Source organism: Canis lupus, chromosome 2 (assembly GCF_011100685.1).
Source record: "Canis lupus familiaris isolate Mischka breed German Shepherd chromosome 2, alternate assembly UU_Cfam_GSD_1.0, whole genome shotgun sequence".
In the NCBI taxonomy this organism is placed as follows: Eukaryota; Metazoa; Chordata; class Mammalia; order Carnivora; family Canidae; genus Canis; species Canis lupus.
The window spans coordinates 46168479-46189122 of NC_049223.1; the positions used below are offsets into that span (position 1 = coordinate 46168479).

Sequence of the window (20644 nt, forward strand, 5' to 3'; positions counted from 1 at the left end):
TAGCTAAATATTTGAACAAGGCTTCATAAAGGGGGCCTCCAAAAGGGCAATATGTATATAAAAAGGTACTCAATCTCATTATTCATCAGAAAATGAATACTAAAACTGTAATGACATGCTAACCACACATTCATCAGACTGACTAAAATAAAAAACACTCACCATACAACATATTGGCACCAATGCAGAGGAATGAGGGCCCTCATGCATTGCTGGTGGTGGGGAGGAAAACTGGCACTACTCCTTTAGAAAAACATTTGGCAGCAAGTACTAAAGCTAAATTATTCCTATCTTATGAACATACAAGCCTAACTCTAGTTATGTCTACCAAAAAAAAGAATGAGTACATATGGCCATCAAAAAACCAGAAGACACCCATAATATCTGAAAAATGAAAATAAAACAAATAAATCAAGAGGAGAATGATAGATCCAGATCATCAAACACTACACAGCAAAAACAGGCAAAACCAAACTATGAAGTAAAAATGGTAGTAAGCATCGCATGGGGGAAAATTAAATGGGTAGAAAAGTAATTGGCAAGAGGGATGGTTTTTAAACTTTGCTTTTTATCTTAGACCAGGCAGTGGTTACACAAATATATACATATGTGAAAAAAAATCATTGAACTATACTCTGAAGATTTATGTACTTTCCTGTCTATGATACCTCACTTAAGAAAAAACAAGAATTAAGAAAATGCTACAAACATATCCTAATTCTCTATGGCTTATCATTTTTCAAGTTTTCCTTGAAGACTCAAAAACATAGAAGCCCAAAAGGGAAGGGAATTGAGATCATTTCTAATGGGGTGTCTGTGTTATCAGAAGCTCAAGTTTCTGTCTTAGGTAAGTTATGTCACACAATAGAGTCTAGAAAGTACTAACATATTTCAGGGTTGTTTGGGGACAGGGGATGATAAAGCGATGACAAGAAATAATTTACACATGGTTAAATCACCTTTCTTGATCCATAAACTCACCCCAAGTTGAATAGAGTTCACCTTCCTTGAAAAGAGAGGAAAATACGAGTCATCTCATCCAGCCTCATAAACCCTGTGAACTATAGATACTGGGTAAATTCTGTTTTGAGGAGTACTGTGTTATTAAATTACTACTTAATTTTATAAATATATCCACCTCTACCAAAAGCACCCTCAAATAATTATATTTTCTCTGTATTTTCAAATTACCTTTGAATAATCCATAAATGACAGAGCATTAATATAAGAGAATATACAGCAGCCTTGTTATTTCTAGCTAATCATTAAAGTACAATAAACATGACAAAAAGCATGTCTAGGCAAATACACACACTCACAAATATTATCCAGTCTCTTTCCAAACCTCCTGCCTGCTGACCTTATCAACCCAATTAGATGGTTTCCCATTTCCAAAGCAAAGTTAAAAGCCATAAACATATCATTAAGAAAAATGGGCAAAGGTTAGCTTCCTGCAGAATTGGTCTTACAATGACTGTATGATTTTTGTCAATTTGTTTTGAGAAGTGACAATCGCTACTGGAATCATCTGTTTTATGCTGTTCTCATTGACATAATCTAGCAGCCACTGTTGAATATAACATTATTGAATTGGAAGGGGCCACAGGAAAATTTAATTCTCCTTCCTCATGCAGAAAGTGAGAAAAGTGAGGGCCTGAGAGCTTTCATTACCTGCTGGGGCCAGATATCTGAAGAATACCTAAGTTTCCTTACAGATAAAATTTAGCATCAGTCTGTGAGCTCTAAAAGCTAAATGAAAACAAACACATATTCCACCAAGCAAATTTTAGTTTATAAATCCTGAGGAATTGATCATTTCTAGTCTGTCTCCCCTGATATATTGGTGAGGCCTTTGAGTTTTACATCTGAAACAGACCAGTGATTCTAAACCTTGAAAATAATGGGGGTCTAAACTAAAGCAGGGACACTGAAAGTAGCAAGGAAAGGATATTTTTTAAATACAAGTAATTCAAGAGGGTGATTCCTGAGTTCCCTGGTTGATGGGGTACTGTGATGGTCTTCAATCTCACCTCCCATCTCCATCCACTGATTTTTCTAAAATGATTCTTCAGGATGATCTTTCTGGAGCACAAGTTTTACCTTCCAGGACAATCCTCATTGCCTATTTTAACTGAGTTCCCTAGAAATAGATGCTGACACTAAGAGTCATGGGAAAATCACTTATTAGAACTTCTAGGAAAGAGAAGGAAAAGGGAGAGGACGGAGGCCAGGCAAGGCTGCAAGCAAGATAAAGGCGTGTCCACAGAGGTAACACTGGTGGCTCACTAATACAGGCCACTGTGGAGACAATAGAAACCAGTGCTGTTCAAAGCATGGTTTGCAGTGCCCTGTGTTCTGAAAACCAAGTGTGCCTGGTCCATGATGAGATAAGATGCTTGCAGCTCAGTCACTAAGTCCACTGTTTATTTCAGCTGACATTTCTTTCAAAGAACTATTTCCTTGGAAAGGAAGAAGTGAGTAGATAGCTGTTCTGCCACAAACTCATCTTGTCCTGGACAGCAAGAAGTTTGCAGACTGGCTACTTTGAGCGCACTAGTAGAAATCACCCCGCAGAACCAGAGCCATCCTGATCAGAGGAGAGGAAGCTGCATTATTCATATGCCATCATTATCAATCAGTGCTTAAGGACTTACCCTGGGGGTGTGGAGTGAAAATGCCTAGGTATTTCCAGATCTTGGGGAGAAGAGAGAGGAGCTCTGGCAGCCTGAGAGCAGCCCATCCACAAGGAAGCACAAGTGCTGCCTATTGGCTGGAGTCATGCAACACCAGTACAAGTAAAAGGCACAGGATTCCAAGGTAATAAGGGAAGAACACCAATACCATTTGCTCAGTTGCCTGGAAAATCCACACTTGCTCCTCCAGCATGTTACCCGCTACCTTGGCTCTCCATCTTTTCAATTTTCTAATTACATCCTATCCCAATTCATCTCCCTCTGCACTAGTGGTTTTCAATTTTGCTGACACACAGGAATTACCTGGGGAGGTTTTTAAAACTACCAATGCCTGAATTTTATACCCAACTATCATAAGTTTATAGGTCGAGAAAGACCTAGGTGGGAGGATTTTTTAGGTTCTCTCCCTCAGGTGATTCTCTCATGCAGCCAAGATTGAGAACCACTGCTCTCAACTTTTGATATCAAACTGTTTGCAATGCCAGTTGTTTGACACTGCACAGCCTTGCTCACCATGCCAGGAATGCCATAGAAATGACCTTTCCCCATTTTTGCCTCTGAAACACAACATTCATTTAGCAAGCTATTCCTTCTCAAGTCTCTATTAAACTACCATTTTCTCAGTTATAATAGTTAATAAACACATGACCAAAGCATTCAGTGTACTTAGCACCTAACCAAAGTGAAGGAAACATCTTTTTATATATTGTAGACATATACACTAACTTAAAGCCCTAAGAAGGGATATGGATATGTGAATCATATGCTTTGATCTGAACATTTCCAAAACTCTAGGGCAAAGGAATAATACTAAATACTAAAGAAAACTCCAATGCATTTCTTCAATGAGGAGAAACCACTTGAATATTCATCAGGAACAGAACAGTAACATGAACCAAATCATAGTCCTACAGTGGAATATATCAACTGAAAATTATACTTCAAAAGAGTTTCTAACAATCTAGGGAACTGGGGGCACTTGGGTGGCCCAGTCAGTTGAGCATCTGACTCTTGATTTCAGCTCAGGTCATGATCTCAGGGGGAATGAGCCCCACTTCCAGCTCTGCACTAAGCAGGGAGTCTGCTTTTCTTCCTCTCCCTCTGCCCCTCCCCCTGTTCATATATGTATGCTCTCTCTCTCAAATAAATAAATCTTTAAAAAATAATAATAATCTAGGGAACAGTTTATACTGTGACCAACCAACCACACACAAATATACTCAGTTTATAAAATTGCAAATATAAAACATTCTTATCTGTTTTTCAAAAATACATTTAAAAAGATAGGAAAATATATCAAAAATAAATCAATAATTATTCTGAATGATGGGATTATAAATACAAAAATTATCATTGAAATTATCGCCATTACTATGCTTCAACTTATTAAAAAATTAAGATTATGCCCTTTAATATTTTCCCTAGAATCAATTTCTCTCTTATCAGTTATAACATATCACTAATGTTTATCTCTCAGCAGCCCTTGGATTGTACCTTGTATTTTTGGGGGGGTATAATTTACATAAATATCTTTAGAACCTAAACGTGCTATTGACTTTGTTTTGACAAATTTGTCAGAACAGTTCTATTGTCCAAAAAGCCTCCTGGTAGCCATCCCTACTTAATTTACCCCATACCTCTGCGAGAAGCAACCACCGATCTGATTTTTATCAACCTAAGTGAGTTGTGCCTATTCTAGAATTGCACATAAATGGGATCATTGACTATGTATTTTTTCTCCCTTTATTCAGAATATTTTTGAGATTTATTAATATTCCTGCATTTATTAGTAGCCAGTTCCTTTTTCATTGATAAGTCATATCCAATATGTGAATATACCACAGTTTGTTTAGCCAGACTCCTGTTGATGAACACCTGAGTTGTTGTAGTTTGGCTATTATAAATTAAGCTACTATAAACATCGTTGTATAAGGTTTCTGTGGACATTTGTTTATACTTCTCTGAAATAAATACCTATGTTTTGGGCAGCCTCCAAGATGGCACCTACTGATCCCTTGCTTCCTTCTAACTATGCTTCTGCATGGTGGCACCCCTACCACACACACACACACCCCACACACACTGAATAAGGCTCATCTATGTAATCAATAAGGTAATGGGAAAACATTACAAAGCATGGCTTTTAAGGCTACATCATAGAAGCTGCTACCTTTCTCTCTCAGGATCAGACACTCAAGAAGGGATATGACAGATTATACATGGCAAGGATCTGAGGTCTCTTGCCAAGTGCCACCCTCAACTTGTCAGTCATGGGAGTAGGCCATCTTTGAATTAGGACCTCCAGCCCTGGTCCAACTTTCCAGTGACTTTGGCCCTGGCCAGCTCATTAACTGAAACTTCATGTGATGTCCTGTGGTCAAGCCACCTAGCTAAGCCAGCTCCTGAATTCCAGAGACAAAACAAGATAATAAATCATTACTGCTGTTATAACCCATTTTGTTTTGGTAATCTGTAATGCAGATAAACTACTATAATCTAGGAGTGGAATTTGTGGATCACAGGGTACATGTATGCTCAATGCTTCAAAGGATACTAAACATTTCCCAAGATAGTTGTGCCATTTTACACTTCCATAGTTATAATTGTTCATTTTCACCTAACACTTGGTATCATGAGTCATTTTCACTTGGCCATTCTACTAGGTGTGTAGCTATATTTCATTGGGATTTAATGTATATTTCAGTGGTGATTAATGATATTGAGCATTTCATGTGTTTAACATGTGCCTTATATTTTAGGTATTACTTACACTCCTTTCACAACTGTAAAAAAACACCTACCCTGGAGTTTGATACTAATCAGGGATTAATAAATGCTTGATTAAAAAGTTAACAAATGAACAGATTTTTTCCTTTCAAAATTTATGAATAGAAGTAACCCTGAACTCTTTCAAACCTAGAAATTATAAAATGCATATATTATAATCTATAGTTTAATCACGGTGGTAGAAGTTTATAATGAGATGTTACAAGTTGCTCTTTCTTTCATTTCCTAGGAGAAAATGTCACACTTCCCCTTCTTATTTATTAGGATTATTCTTGCTCTGCATTCTTGCCATTGCACTGAAAGTCTCACAGTATAGGATGGAAAGAGTAACCCTTTTAGGCAGAACATGGAGGTAACAATGAGATAAGAGTTAAATTAGCAAAATCAACACAAAGTAAATTAAATCTAATTTCTGAGGAGATGGTCTTAGAAGATATTATGTTAACAAAGCCAAAAACATGCAGGCCTTGGGCATAATGTGATTAACAGTGTAAACATATCTACAGATTCAACTTGCCATTAACGGTGGAATGGTCACATTAGAAAGAGATAAAAGGTAACCAGGGAGCCAGACTTTGCTATAATTTATTTAGTATGTAGAGGAGAAAGCAATATTGAATGAGGAGCAGGGCACAACACAAGAATTCTAATCATTAAAGAGGTGTTATCTACTGTGGGGAAGAGGTGAATCATGAGGTATGTTTATCATGGCCTAGATGACAGAGCTTCTCCTTTAACTTTTGTTCAGACCCCATGATAACCAAATAGCCTGATGACTAATTTAACTTCCCCCAAATGTATGCACTGGAGCAGACCTGAGGATTTGGATCCCAACACAAGAAACATTTCTTACTGTAAAAGAATAAATGGGCCCAGGAAGAGATGAGCTAATCAGATAATGAGGATATTCTAATTAGCTTACCAGTAGTATATGACATATTTAATTAACATGGCAGATAATGATTTCACAAGCAGCAAAATTAGTTGTGTTAAAAAAAAAACTTTTTATTTTTCTATTCCTGTACTTGATTCCTATCTTAAACCCCATATTTCTAGTGGCCAATAACCAACTTAGTCCTTTCAAGTTATTTTTCAGTCAAATCACAGGTTCCTCTGTCATATGAAGATTTTCCCAGTAAAATCAAGGCTCCCCAACTTCGCTTCCCCTTCCCTACAGTCTTTGCTTGTAGCATCTCAGATTTAGAGAATGGCTGGCTGGCAGAGCCGCAATGTTGTAGAACTCCAAAAACACCAATCACAGCAGTATTAAAGTTTCTTCTAGGTCAACATTTGTCCACACTAATGTCCACTACTAATAAGCAAATAAGTGGGGGTTTCCTGTCAGTACTTAGGGATATATATTCCTCTTCATGAGATCTTTTGAAGGGAAGGATTTCATAATCATCTCCACACAAATTAGCCTGCGAATTCCCCTCTGACCAAAAGTCTTCTTCAGACCCAATTTAGACAACTCTCTCTACCACCTTCTGCACGATTCTGAGGGCACATGAAAAGCTGTGCACTGGTTATCTATTGTGGCATGGAATACCACCCAAAACTTGAAACAATAATTTTATTACGTTCATTACTTGTAGGTCAGGTCTTCAAGGGCTGGGCGTTTCTTCTGCCTCTCCTAGGATTACTTGGTGGTATTTGGCAGGTGGCTAGACTGGTTTGGAAGTCCAAGACAGTTCCACTCACATGCCTGTTGTCCTGGTGGGGATGGATGGTAGGCTGAGCTTAGCTGGCCCCTGCTCCTCATCTAGGCAGTCTTAGGTAGGCTCTCAAGCAGGGTAGTCAGACTTTCTATGGGTTGGCTAAGCCACTAAACCAACAAACGTCATTCAAAGGGAGGAGAATTAGATTCTGTCTCTCAATGGGATAAAGCAAGGACTTTGTGGCCATTTTAAATCTAGCTTGGAAAGAGAAACAGCAACTTTTCTAAGCCACTGTGGATGTCAAACTCAGTAAGGCTAACTCAAATTCTCTTGGCCAACATCATCACCTCATACCACACTATATACCATTATTCCTACTCAAATGGTGTGAAAGCTTCCCAGGATGCAATGAAATTCCCACCTGGGAAGCAAGGCACAGGTACTCACTGCTCTAGGGTCCGCAAATCAATTTAGGCTTTTATCACCACCTTCTGGAGGCTCAGCTTTTGAGTATGCTGAAGGTCAGGGAGCTTTTTTTCAAAGACCAACATCCACATTTACCCCAATTCCATCTTCCCTAGCTCTTTTGTTCTACCCAAGTCAGGAGGATGCTCATCTTTACATAGCAACCAGGACAAACAGACCTTGACTGAATAAATTTTCTTGCTTGCCTAGAATCTATGCCAGGTCTTTAGAATTCAAAACTCAAAGGCCATTGATACTTTTTTTTTTTCTTTTTTTTTACTTCTGTGGCCTTCTGAAGCTTTTCTTCAGGGAGACCAAAATCTGGATCAGAGGCAAACAGGACTACAGGTAAAAGGGATTGCAAGAGAAAAAAAAGAATCATCTCACTACTTGCCTCAAAATAATTATTCTGTCACTTTTATAAATGAGGTTGCTGGCTTTTACATTAGTCATTCATGAATTTGTTCAATTCCTTCTCTCAAAGACTGTGAGCTGATTAAATCTAGGAGCATTGATACAAGTCAATCAGTGGACCTGCAAAGCTGAGAACCCAATTCACTCCATTGAATTCTAACAAGGGCACTCTCTGGGGCTCTACTTCATAATATGAGTAATTAAAAGCTACCTTTCATTTCTTTGGCACCTAACACTGTCCTGGGTGCTTTACTCATATTATTTTATTAAATACAGTAAAAACTTTATGAGATAGGTCAGTTATTACATCTATTCTCTATATAAAGAAACTAAGACAGAGAGATCAAGCAACTTGGAGAAGGTCCCCCAGGGACCTAACCTACCTCATCCTGCTTTACAGTTCAGACTCTCAACCACTGTGCTATTGGTGCTTTCATGCTTGTTTTACAACTGCAACAAAATTTTATTCTATTATTATAACTACTTTCTGACAAACCTACGTTTTTGTTTTTTTTTTTGTTTTTTTTTCAAACCTACGTTTTGATTGCACTAAACTCTGGCTGTGGTCATGTATACTGACTAAGGTTTAATTTGAAGCATCTATTTGCCGAAAGTCTCTTGCAGCACACCAACCAGTAATTTTAATGGATCCAGTATATGGATATCAGTTTAATCATCGCTAGAAAAAAAAATAACAGATAATAATAGTAAATCAAGAAAATGTAATAGGATATATAAGGGCAAAATAGGCTAAATGTCAGTTTTATGTATTATTTGAATATAAACCTCAAAAAATATTTTTTTAAAAAATCAGACCAGGTGAATATGTTTGACTATAAGAAATAACCTATAGGTATGCCTGGGTGGCTTAGTCAGTTAAGGGTCTGACTCTTGATCAAGTCATGATCTCAGGGTTGTGAGATGGAACCCCTCATCAGGCTCCATGCTGAGCATGGAGCGTGCTTAAGATATTCCCTCTCTCTCTCCCCCTCTGCCTTTCCACCTCCTCCTACCCCCACACACATGCACATGCTCTCTCTCTCAAAATAAAAAATAAAAAAATAACCTATGGATTGACTATTATGATTTCACTTTTTATTGACATGAAAAGTTCTTTAAAGTGACTGTGCTAAGAAATCTTCCTTTGTATCCCTGTCACATATGGTGACAGCAAAGGTTAATTTGTTAATCCTTAGTCACAGACTGTAAAAAAGTAGCAGACTTCAAGAGAGTAGAACTATAATAGTAAAGAAACAGTGAATCATGCATTTCAAATCATAGCTGCTCAAATAAATAAAATATGGTGCCCCAGAAAACTCAAAGAAAAAATCCAGTTGAGATCAACCTTTATAAAAATGTGAGCCTTAATGCACTGTGTCTTGACTCCAAATAGTTTTATAAGTGTGAAAAAGATATCTTAAAATACAGTCATGTAATTTTTCAATTGAGAAAAGCTCTTCTTTTAAATGCACTTTAAACAATCCTTTTTTTTTACAGTGCAAGGAAAATCATATATAGACAAAACCTACACCGATGCCAACAGCTAGAAAAAAAAAAACAGGATGGAACCAGAAGAACTCAGCCTGAAAGCTCCCCGAAACTTGGACACAGCTTCAATATTGGTACTGGTTTGGAGATTTGCCTTAATATTCTTCCAAACTCCCTTCATCACCAATACCATCTGACACCCTTCAATCCTTAACTGTCCTTCCTGGACATATGTAAACTGTGTTAAACTGATTAGTCACATCACTATTCAAGACTGTAAGCTTGAAGATGGCTATTTGTGTTGTAATAACTTCCAATCAGTCCTTGTACTGACCACCTATTTTCTAACATAAAATGGAAAAAATATACAAATATATAGTCATACATAGATACACACATGTGTGCACATTCTTTTTTTATTTTTTGGTTTCTTTTTTTTTTTAAGATTGATTTATTCATGAGACACACACAGAGAGAGAGGCAGAGACATAGGCAGAGGGAAAAGCAGGCTTCCACAGGGAACCTGATGAGGGACTTGATCCCAGGACCCCGGGATCACAATCTGAGCCAAAGGCAGACACTCAACCACTGAGCCACCCAGGTGCCCCATTTGTGTACATTCTTCACAAACACATCATCACACCTAAACACTTGAACTTCCAATCAAAGTTTGTATACACACACACACACATATTTGTACAATCAGAATTAAAGATTTAAGATGGGAAAGCCTCCCATCTATGCTAATAAACCATCAGTTATTACATGAAATAATTTAGAAGTGGATATGGTTAACATATAGTTGAAATTTGGTAAATGTTAGTTCCTATTCTATTTCAGCTATGCAGAAAACATAAATATCAAAAAATGGAATAGGTGAAGAGAAATAGTAAAAATCTTTCACACAATGACAAAGATACACCTTTCAGGAGGTGAGGAATTTGATTTTTTTGATTAACGGATCCTTGGCACCTGGCCACAGTGGTATTCAATAAATACATGCTGATGATTGTGTGATAGGAAAGAGTGGAAGGAGTGGGGGAGAAAGCAAGTCTGGCTAATAAACTGTGTGACTCATACTGTAATAATATTCTTTCACAAGATCAGTGATTCTGATTCAAAAGCTAAGAAATCACTTCTTTTGCTGAACTACCTAAAAATACAATGTATTCACTCTAGCTCTGTAGGAGAGTGCTTAAGCTCATAGGGGAGTTGGACTGAAGTTCAGTTCAAAGCCCATTCCATCCCTTTGACTTGTATGATCTTGTTCAGGTGTCTTACCCTCCCGAAGCCTCCGTTTTCTCATGTGAAAAACAGTTACAGTAAGTAATGCATAGCATTTAGTATCTGTTTTGGACTGAATTGCATCCCCCTAAAATTCTTAGGTTGAAACCTCAATCCTCAACATGAATATATTAGGAAATAGGACCTTTAAAGAGGCAATTAAGGTTAAAAGAGCTCATAAAGGTGGGTCTCTAATCTACTACAACTGGTGCCCTCATAAAAAGAAGAAAAACCAGGGATCCCTGGGTGGCGCAGCGGTTTGGCGCCTGCCTTTGGCCCAGGGCGCGATCCTGGAGACCCGGGATCGAATCCCACATCAGGCTCCCAGTGCATGGAGCCTGCTTCTCCCTCTGCCTGTGTCTCTGCCCCTCTCTCTCTCTCTCTCTCTGTGACTATCATAAATAAATTTTAAAAAAAAGAAGAAAAACCAGGAGAGCAGCGGAACAGAGGCAAGACCATGTGAGGACACAATGAGGAGAAAGCCATCTAAAGGCCAGGAAGAGGGGCTTCAGCAGAAACTAACCATGCCAACACCATGAAATTACACTTACAGCCTCCAGAACTAGGAGAAAATAACATCAGTTGTTTAAGGCACCCAGTCTGTGGTACAATAAGTATTTTCTTATAGCAGCCTAACATAGTTTTTCATAAGGCTGTGTGAGCACTGGACTAGAAGGGTCATGCCTAGCACACAGGTGCTGCCTTTATAAAACCCAATTGATCTTGTTGGAGATAATTCTCCATAAGTCTTTCACATTTCTGCTCATCTTCTTAGCAGAGACTCTGAAAACTTTGGGTCAGATGTATCTTTTCAAGGATGTTTGCAGATCAAAGAGCCTTTAAAAGAGAGGGAAAAAAACAGTGTTTTCACCTGGAGCAGATGGAAGGTGGTCTATTGCCCAATATAATAATGATAATACTTTCCTCCAGGGCAAAGGTTGGTCAGGTTTGCTGCAGCCTATCAAAAAAGATTCAGGTTCCCTAAACTCAGAGTTCCTTGACTGAGATGCAAAACGTGTGTGTGTATGTTTGTGTGTCATCCAACATGGCTACTCCATTTTGCCTCCAAAGAACTTGAGGGAAAGGGGAAAGGGCAAAGGACACCAACCTAAAGTTCACATTGCTTATTATGCCATGATGACTCATGGCACCCTCAATATGACATGCCTCACCATCTCTACTCAATAGTTTTGGGAGGGTGATCGTGAACTTCTCTTTGTCAGTAAATGCAATGGGCATTTGTCATTCCTCCTCTTATTTGACCCTTCTGCAGCATTTAATATTGCCATTCAATCCCTCCTTCTTTAAAACTCTCTTTTTGGTGTCTGTAACACTTCTGAATTTCTCTTAAATTCTGTCTCAAGCTCCTATATTCAAGCTTTAAGAAGTTTGGCTCCTCAAGGCTCAGTCCCAAGCCCTCATCTCTTTGAGTGTACTCTCCCTGAATGATCTCCTTTGTGTACACATGTTCAGTCATCAATAATCAATCACAAATTTAATCTCTGAAACCAGACCTCTCCCCTCTGATACCCCAAATCCTGGATCTAATTCAACAGGCTGGGGCACCTGGGTGCTCAGGGGCTGGGTGTCTGCCTTAGGCTCAGGTCATGACCCTGGGGTCCTGGGATGGGATCCTGCATCAGGCTCCCCATAGGGAGCCTGATTCTTCCTCTGCCTTGTCTCTGTCTCTCTGTGTGTCTCTCATGAATAAATAGAATCTTTAAAAATAAAAATAATAGTAATTCAACATGCTTTCTTGAATTTTTTAAGAACATTTCAAATTAAATGTATATGAGTCTAAGTTCTTGATTGCCTCTCTCTCTTCCTACACTAACATAGAGCAATAATGCACATCACTTAAATGAATTAATAGATGCTAATGCAGGAGACCGTTACTTTGGTGGCCCCCAATAAGCTGTTTCCCAGTACCATACCCTTTTGTCATCCTCTTCCTTTGAACCTGGGATGGCCTTCTATACTCACTCTAACCAACAAATGCTACAGAAGTAACCCTGTTCTAATTCCAGGCCCAAGCATTACAAAGACCTGGAAACTTCTACTCCTGTACTCTTGGGTATCCTGAGCTGCCATGTAAGAGGTTTCACCACTGGAGAGATTGCATCAAAGACCACGTGAAAAGAGAGAAGCTCAGTCATTCAAGCATCCCAAATGAGCCTAGCACCCGACCACAGCTGGCCTGCCACGTGAATACAGCCACATAAGCCACCACCACCAATACCAGGAAAGTAATTGCATGCTGAGCCCTGGAAATTCAGGTTTAAGGATCATGAGAATAATAAAAATGGTTATTTTTTAAGCCATTAAGTTACAGGGTAGTTTGAAGGTAATTATAAAGGAGCATCTAAGAACTAAGAATAATTAAGTATCTATTTTTTTAATTCCATGTAAAATCACTGATGCATCTCTATTTTTAATATCAACAAGTAAAAAACCAACCTTTTTTTCTGCCAATAATAAAAAGCCAAACAATCCAAGTTGAGAATTCTGAGACTCTAGAAGATAATTTAATAGTAGGAGTATATGCAACTCACCATTCATAAATAATACACATCTGGTAGCTTGGATATATATTCATTTCAGAACTTCAGCACTCTTTTTTAAAAAGATTTATTTATTTACTTATTTATTTGAGAGAGCATGAGCACATAAGTCAGGGGAGCGACGGTGGGATAGAATCTCCAAGCAGAGGCAGCCCGGGTGGCTCAGTGGTTTAGCGCCGCCTTCAGCCCAGGGTGTGATCCTGGAGACCCGGAATCTAGTCCCGCGTCAGGCTTCCTGCATGGAGCCTGTTTCTCCCTTTGCCTGTGTCTCTGCCTCTCTCTTTCTCTCTGTGTCTCTCATGAATAAATAAATAAAATCTTAAAAAAAAAATTTCTTAAAAAAAAAAATCTCCAAGCAGACACCCTGCTGACTGCAGAGCCCAACACGATGCTCCATCCCAGAACCCATGAGATCATGACCTGAATCGAAACCAAGAGCCAAATACTCAACCGAATGAGCTATTTAGGTGCCCCCTCAGTACTCTTTTAATACAATATTTGTCTAGTATTACTTTTTAAAGTTTATGATGCTTTGTTCGCAAAAATGAAAACCACAAAATTAAATCATTCCTCTCACAAGATTAACAAATATACTTTTCTCATAAAGCCTTATGTTTGTCAGTCATGTATTCTCCTGAGATGAAGCCATCACCGTTGCTTGACTGCGGAAATTCTTAGGGATCAGTAAAATAAAAGTATTTTACAGAGCAAGGTTACAAGGAAAACATTTAGATCTTAAACTGAAGTTTTCAGATTATTTTAGAGAAGTTAAAAAGATACAAGTACCCTTTACTCTCAATTTATAAAAGATCTACTAGGTTCTGAAAGATACCATTACTTACCAAAGCCAATGGAAAAATCCATACTATCAGACAGATCTCCTTCAACAAAGGCCTTAACAACTAAAATGTTCACATCCCAAATGACGGCCCACTTGCTATCATCAAAAGTAAATTCTTATACAATCAGCTTTTCTGAACAAACACTTGGGTCTAGCTTTCAGAAACCTAGTTCTGAAGTAGTTTACCAAGTAGTGAGAATCAACACTTGATTTTGAATACTTCCACAGCTGCAAGCATAGCAGTTATTCAGCAAAGTTTCATTAGAGAAATCTGGAAGTCAGCCCAATCATTTTGGATAGAAATGGTCTTATATAACTCTTCTTCAACCTAAAGGCAGTTTAGACTCCTCTCAGAAGAAGCTATTTCTGCTGAAGGGACATTTTCACTCTATTACATTAATTGTTTGGATAGTGCTGAACATGTAACACCCAAACTCCTCAAACGAAAAAAACACATCAGAATGGTCAGGACAACAAGCATCCTGAGAGTCTATGTTGCTCTACAATGTAGATGTTTGCACTTATGATTCACTTTGTTTTTAATTAACAATAAATTATGAAAGGTAAAAAAATCTAACCACAAAAAACTCCACAGCTTTAAAATAAAACACTGACAGATGAATCTAAAAATACTTAAAAACTTCTTGAGGGCTTTACTCATTTCCAAATGAGTTTTTAATTACATTGAAGTAATGGAGTTTTTTTAGACATCGTTTAATAAACTTACCAAAAGAGAGGTTCTGAAATAAAAACAAGCCCCTATTCCTGAATACTGCAGTCCAGGTAAAAATGGAACAATATAATATCTTTTGTATGGGGAAATTTATTCTAGTGCTGTGTTTCTCATTCCTTGAGAGCTACCCATATCCTGAGTGGGTGAATCACTCTAGATCTTTCCTTGCCAGTAGAAAAGGCACTCTTACCACTGATATAAGTCACTGTTGTTTTGGCAAAAACAACAATATGGGGCATTGATTTCAATTCCAGTTGCTATAAGAACAAAGCATTTGCAAACTTTTTTTTTTAATTTTTATTTATTTATGATAGTCACAGAGAGAGAGAGAGAGAGAGAGAGAGAGAGGCAGAGACGTAGGCAGAGGGAGAAGCAGGCTCCATGCACCGGGAGCCTGACGTGGGATTCGATCCCGGGTCTCCAGGATCACGCCCTGGGCCAAAGGCAGGCGCCAAACCGCTGCGCCACCCAGGGATCCCTGCAAACTTCTTTCTATAGAAAAAAGTATCCCTTGATATCTGATTATCATGATGTTATACTAAAGGGAAGAATTTCAGGTCAGTGGTAGAGAAGAAAATGGTAGGCCAAGTGAGTAGGATAGCACAGGAAAAGATCTCAGCCTCTATTATGTTTACAAAACCTTCCTTGAGGAGTTTTCCAAAATCACTTGGCAGCCTAAAGTGAACCGAAGCTTGGAAAGCAATGGTATGGTAAACATCATCCATCAGAATTAGGTAGGCTTTGGCTAAGGCCCTGGAAGATGTCAGATGAAACCATTGGTTCTGGAATGAATGAATTGGGTTTAAGGTTTGTTCTTTCCACTGTTCTCTCACTGCTTCCACCTGCTTCATGGAGAATGTAGTGATGACCTAGGGGATGCTAAAAGATACAAACTTACTACAGGGGAAAGAGAATATATGTTCATGTAGAAAAAGAAAGCAGATAAAATTGAGAATAGTTCATAAAGATGGGAACTAATTAAAACTATGTATGGGAGGGGCACAAATTCATTTTCTCCTATTTTCCAATGGTGACATCATGATTTAACTTGGGAAAACCACATTTCCCCATATCAGGCAATCATGGTGTATGATCTTCCCCTGGTTTCAGTGATGTATTCAGTGATGATCATGTGACCTATATGAGACTCCCATGAGATTCAATCCTGAGATTTTCATTAAAACTATTAGAATAGGGATCCCTGGGTGGCGCAGCAGTTTGGTGCCTGCCTTTGGCCCAGGGCGTGATCCTGGAGACCCGGGATCGGATCCCACGTCGGGCTCCCGGTGCATGGAGCCTGCTTCTCCCTCTGCCTGTGTCTCTGCCTCTCTCTCTCTCTCTCTCTCTCTCTCTCTCTCTCTGTGACTATCATGAATAAATAAATAAAATCTTTAAAAAAAAAAAAAACTATTAGAATAGGGGCATCTGTGTGGCTCAGTCTGTTGAGTATCAGACTCCTAGCTGTAGCTCAGGTCATGATCTCAGGGTTGATCTCCAAACTCAGCGAGGAGTCTACTTGAAGAGTCTCTCTCTGCTCCTCCCTCCACTCGTGCACACTCTCTCTACAAAATAAATCTTTTAAAAAAAACTATTAGAACAGAGAAGTTGTCCTTTTGTTAAGGAATCTTAAGCAAGAGGATGTGAACCTCATAGCAAAGTATGTAAATTGATAACAAATTCACGTGCATGGAATCTGTTTGTGTGATGCAGTATAAAGGAAAAATGAGCTGTGTGACAGAAACATGGTCCCAATGATACCTCTGAAGTCCTGACCCACCCCTGGGCTTTTCAATGATCAAATCCATTTAAGTGAGATTATCATGGTTTACAACCAACAAAACTCATACCTGAAGCAATATATACTGCAACCTGTCTAAGAGACAAAGTAACCAAACAGTGTATTGGAAAACACATACCTCAAAGGGTCATGGTAAATTATTCAAATGAGACCAGAATAAATCCTATGAAGCCATTCTCTGCTATGAGTCCCAGCGGTGACCTCTCAGATGATGATCCCAAATCCTTCTGTCTTGGGCCCTCTATAATACTGTCAGCTCTGACCTTGGCACTGTGATGGCCAGCATAAAAACAAGGTCACAGTTCAGCTACAGACATAGGATATTAATAATTGAAGCAGTTGCATAATAGTTTAAGCGATTCTGTGCCAAAAATGACCAATGCAGACAGCAAAGGTTGGAGACATCCTGCTGTGAGGTGACATAGCATGGGGGGAGAAAACTCCCTTAGTCAATTAACTGTTTAATAAATTCCCTCTAATCATTCTCCTGTGAGCCCTGTTCAAAGCTGGTTTCTCACAAATAGGATCTATAATCAACTGTTTCTAACTATGTTATCTGTAAAAAGAACCACTTTGACAATTTAGGGCTTTATGCACTGAATGGCTCAGTAGGATATGTAAATTTGAAATGCTTTAGAAATTAAAGTCGTTTTAAGCAATTATGATATAAAGTTTAGTAACATTAAGACACAATGAAATATGGTAGGAAATACTTAAAAATAGCAGCAGATATTAAGCAATATTCTGGTTATCATTATGGTTCTGTTCTCTGAAGACAATAATTTAGTTGCTGACAGGGGCTCAAGCAGGTTATAGGAAATGTTGTGAGTCAACAAATAATCCTACTCTCTTGCAACTTTAAATCCTTTAAATCTGCAGTCAATTCTCCTTGGATTACTGAGAGGATCAGCAGTAATGTTTCTAGCATTGATGTTTTGCCTTAGTTGAACATGATGGGCCAAAATGCTGCAGTTCTATTCTTTAGTCTCAAGTGGGTAAATTCAAACTTGTGAAGCCACATCAAAGGTGCATTCTTGAAACACCAAGTGGAGACAGGATGGTGTCTCAGAGCCTGTGCTCTGAACCACCGTATGGCACTGCATCCTTCTATAGACACATTTCCAACAAGAAAGACTACAGAGGTTTCTCAACCACTGTGTGCTGAATTGGGTAAAGCACGTTATTTCACAAAGGTTCAGGAAGCATAATTATTACTAAGCATTTTCATAGCCCAGCAAGGAACTAACTGTTCACAACACATTAAAGAAGCCTTAGACTCACCTGCAGAATTGAAAAGGAAAACTGGAACCTGCTCTATGGAGCTAATGTATATTCAGATTTCTCTCCAAGAAATAAAAATGCCAATGCAGAGAGCAAGCCAGAACAAATAAAAGTATTAAAAATGTCTTCAGACACTGGGAAGAAGAAACATGAAAATGTAATGAAAACTTGGAAATCAAAATATGAACACAAGCAAATGCAAAAGCAGCCATACCACCAATGAAGATGTTACTGAAAATTGAAGGAGGAGGATATTAAACAATTCTATTTATCCTTCAATACTTGGAGGAAAGGATCTCTGAAACTCAAAAGATCAGAACACATATACGTGTGTCAAAGCAAAATCTCATGGTTAGAAGGTTAGCAAGAAACAAATGAACACATACATATTAGATGTAGCTATATGGTCTTAAAGGAGAATAGCAGAAGGTCGCCATGGCCAGCCACGTGAACACATACATACAGGTGCACACGCACACACTTGTGCATACACACACATGCACACACACATTCCAAGAGCAAGTCATATACCTGGGATCCCCTTGCGTCCTTTATTGCAGCATATGTTCATTAAATCTACTGTGTAGTATTGTGCGAGGCACTTGAAGATCTATAATACCCTCCTAATGTTAAAACTTTAATGGTTACTATTTTTCTTAAAGCTGTCAGGTTCCAAGGGCCACTGAAGAGAGTTTTTTTTTTAAACATATTTTTTTTAATTTTTATTTATTTATGATAGTCACAGAGAGAGAGAGAGAGAGAGAGGCAGAGACACAGGCAGAGGGAGAAGCAGGCTCCATGCACCGGGAGCCCAACGTGGGATTCGATCCCGGGTCTCCAGGATCGCGCCCTGGACCAAAGGCAGGCGCCAAACCGCTGCACCACCCAGGGATCCCTGAAGAGAGTTTTAATTTTTAAACCAGCATTTCCCAAATTTAGGATTTTATGAAACAATAAAATTTTTTATTAAAAAACACTCGCAGATCAATACAGGAGTGCCAACATTTTATTTTGCAAATAAAAAGCGATAAAAATAACTGCCATCAACTATTATTTCCTTTTGTTAAACAAAGGGAAATTTTAACAATATAAAAATAGGAGAGCAGCCAGAGTGGCTTGACAGTTTAGTGCCACCTTAGGTCCAGGGCATGATCCTGGAGTCCCAGGATTAAGTTCTATGTCAGGCTCCCTGCATGGAGCCTGCTTCTCCCTCTGCCTGTGTCTCTACTTCTGCCCGCCCCCCCCATAAATAAAATATAAATAAATAAACAAATAAATAAATAAATAGGAAGGTTACATTCTCAGAAGAAAAAACAATTTCACAAAGAAGAAATATTGTGGTCTTTGAATAGTTTTTCTGGTCCACTTATTCTTCTTTCTGGTACTCCAATTATGCGTATGTTGCTGTACTTAGTGGTGTCTCATATTTCTTTTCTGTTAATTTCTGGTTCTGTTTATTTCTCTTTATTAAGGTTTCTCTCTGTTCTTTAGAGCGCATAGTCTCTAGCAATATATCTTTACTGATTCTTTCTGCTGCTACATCTAATTTGTTGAACCTCTCTAGTAAATTTTCCATTTAGGTTATTTTCATTTTCAACTCCAGAATTTCTAATTGCTTCTTTTTTTACAATTTCTATCACTTTGCTCTCTATTTGATGAAATTAATGTCATCATACCTTCCTTTCCTTTCTAAAGCATGATCTTCTTCAATTCTTTAAATATATTTATAATAGTTGTTTTGATATCTTTGTCTAAGTCTAACATCTTGATCCTCTCAAATGCCTCCTTTTTCCTATCTATGGGTCACACTTTTTGTTTCTTTGCATGAGTCATAATTTTTTGGTTGAAAACTGTACATTATAGACACATATTCCAGCAACTCTAGATACGGATTCCTATGCCCAGGGGCTTGGCATGGTTGTTTCCTTGTTTGAGCTGTCTAGTAATTTGGCTGGACCATTTCAGAGAAGTCTATTTCCCCTGCAGTTGGCAATCTCTCCCAGCACTCTTCAGAGGCATAGCCTTGGGCATACTCATGATCACCTTGAGAGGACAGTTTTAGTTTAGGGTAACTTGCTGTAATCTCTGTAACACTCTGTCAGTAAAATACTTGGTTATGGGCTTCAGCTAATTGCTTGGTGTTCGTTCTATTGTTTTCAACAATGCCTTGGGGGATAAATTGCTCCACAGTCTAATCTAATTAAACTTGGAACCCTACTAGCAGTAGTATTTGAGACTAGGTTTTAAGGCTTGTTGCAAGCCAGCCCAGAAGGACTCTGCTTAGCTTTATCTTTCTCTGGTTCTCTCTGTTAAGTCTAACTGGTTTACAAATGATCATTTTGTTGTCGTGGAGGTAGCAGCTCTTCTTTGGGGAGATCTATGTAGTTCTCTGTCTTAAAGTCTGCCTCTCCTCCTGGGAAAAATTTCCACAATACTGTTCTGGATCAGGAGGAAGGGTCAATGGCTCATTTCTCTCAGAAGAGCCCTGCTTTTTATAAGCAGGGTGCCTATCAGGAACACTAGCTTCTGGTCTTTTTAAATATTTTATTTATTTATTCATGAGAGACAAAGAGACAGGCAGAGACAGAGAGCGAGAAGCAGGTTCGTCACAGGGATCTCAATATGGGACTTGATCCCAGGA

At 38.5% G+C, this 20644-nt stretch overlaps 1 protein-coding gene across 9 annotated transcripts in view; it reads right to left on the bottom strand.

Moving 5' to 3' along the window:
• PDE4D (phosphodiesterase 4D) overlaps window positions 1-20644 on the bottom strand; it is a 1400346-nt gene that overhangs the window by 1137171 nt on the left and 242531 nt on the right. For 2 of the 9 annotated variants that reach the window (XM_038530676.1, XM_038530675.1), the window contains exons 3-4: window positions 18004-18137; window positions 16841-16992 (exon numbers count right to left, since the gene is read on the bottom strand). The exons of the other annotated variants lie outside the window; for them this stretch is intronic. The gene's annotated coding sequence lies outside the window, so the exon portion shown is untranslated. The remainder of the gene's footprint in view (window positions 1-16840; window positions 16993-18003; window positions 18138-20644) is intronic. 9 annotated transcript variants of the gene reach the window in all.